This window comes from Octodon degus, unplaced genomic scaffold, assembly GCF_000260255.1.
Source record: "Octodon degus isolate 3935 unplaced genomic scaffold, OctDeg1.0 scaffold00301, whole genome shotgun sequence".
In the NCBI taxonomy this organism is placed as follows: Eukaryota; Metazoa; Chordata; class Mammalia; order Rodentia; family Octodontidae; genus Octodon; species Octodon degus.
Window position 1 is genome coordinate 999,446 of NW_004524877.1, and position 2,031 is coordinate 1,001,476.

Genomic DNA, 2,031 nt, shown 5'->3' on the forward strand with positions numbered 1-2,031 from the left:
CTGCTCCTCAATCAGCTGGGTGGGTCTTACCTCTAGCCTCTTTGCAGAGTTCTGCTGAAGGGTTCCCTGCTGGGCCTGCATGCAGCCTGGATCAAATGAGGATCCCTCGGCCCCGGGTAGTCTCATTCACTCACCAGGCCTGCGCTCCGGGTCTGTTCAGGATCCCGCGGCCTGGGTCGTCTCACTCACTCGCCAGGCTTGTGCTCTGGGTCTCTTCAGGATCCCGCAGGCCACCAGGTTGTCTCACTCACTCCTTAATTTCTTTACTTATTCTTTTTGCTTTTATTTTTCTCTCTTGTCTAATGGCTCTAGGTAATGAATTCGCTACTATTTTTAACAGGAGAGGTGATAGAAGCCATCCTTGTCTTTTAGCACATCTGAGAGTAAAAGATTTCAGTTTTTCACCAGTTAGAATTATTTTGCCTTTGGATTGTCATAGTTGGCTTTTATCAGATTGACGAAGGGGCCATCTCGTCCAATTTTCTGTAGGAGTTTGATTATGAATGAGTGTAGGACTTTGTCAAAAGCCTTTCCTGTATCAATTGAGATGATCATGTGGTTTTGGGATTCAGCTTTATTGATGTAGTGTATTATATTTACAGATTTGTGTATGTTGAACCTGTCTTGCATCCCTGGGATGAATCCAACCTGATCATGGTGTATAATCTTAACTGTTTGCTGTATTGCATTGGTAGGATATTATTCAGATTTTTCCATCTATGATGATGAGGGAGTTTGGCCTGTAGTTGTTTCTATTAGTTGCATATTTCTCTGATTTTGGTATCAGTATAATACCTGCCTCCAAGAATTATTTTGGAAATATTCCTTTCCAATTTCATTGAATTGTTTGAGGAGTATAGGGATTATGTCTTTTGTAAATTTTTTGTAGAACTCAGCTGTGAATACATCAGAAGCTGGACTTTTCTTTGTCATTAGGTTTTTTTTTAAAGCTACATTTTGTATTTCACTGGCTGTTATTGGGTTACTGAGAGTTCCTATATCTTCTCCATTCAGTTATGGTAATTTGTACCTTTCTAGGAATCTGTCCATTTCTTCTGTGTCTTCAACTGTGTTAGAGTAAATATTCTCAAAGTAGCTATTGATAATCTTCTGAATTTCCATTGGGTCTGTGGTAATTATACCCTTTTCATTTCTTATTGCTTGTATTTGAATTTTTTCTTTCTTCTTTTTGATGAGGTTAACTAGGGGATTACCAATTTTATTTAATCTTTCAAAGAACCAGCTTTTTGATTCGTTAATTCTTTGAACTGTTTTCTTCATCTCAATTGAATTAATTTCTGCTCTAATTTTTATGATTTCTTCCCTTCTTTGGGCTTTGGGTTTGGTTTGCTCTTCCTTTACTAGGTGTCAGCGGTGCAGCATTAGGGTGTTTATTTGTTCCCATTCTGTTTTGCTAATGTGTGAATTCACAACTATAAGTTGTCCTCTGAGAACTGCTTTCATCATATCCCATAAATTCTGTTAATTTGTGGTTGAATTTCATTGAATTGTAGATATTGTTTAATTTTTTGTTTAATTTCATCTGTAACACATTATTTTCTGAGAAGGGTGTTATTTCTTTTTCTTGTGTTTATGGTGTTTTTGTGATTTCCCTAATCATTTATTTCCAGTGTCATTGCACTATGGTCAGATAACATGCATGGCATAATTTGTTTTCTTACATATACTTAAGCATGATCTATGGACTACTATGTGGTCTATTTTAGAAAATGATCCATGTGCAGCTGAAAAAAATGTGTATTTAGTTGTGGTTGGGTGGAACACTCTATATATGAATTTCTGCGTTCTTGATCTAAGTCTATTTGTTCCAATCTCTGGTTCAGTTCTGCTACTTCTTTGCTATTTTTTGTCTGCTTGACCTATCCTTTATGGAGAAGGGGGTGCTAAGGTCTCCTGTTCAGATTGTCATATTGCACATTAAATTTTTCATGTATTAATATTTCTCTTATATAGTTGGGTGCCCCCGTGTTTGGTTCATATATATTTATGTCTGTTACCTCTTTCTCTTAT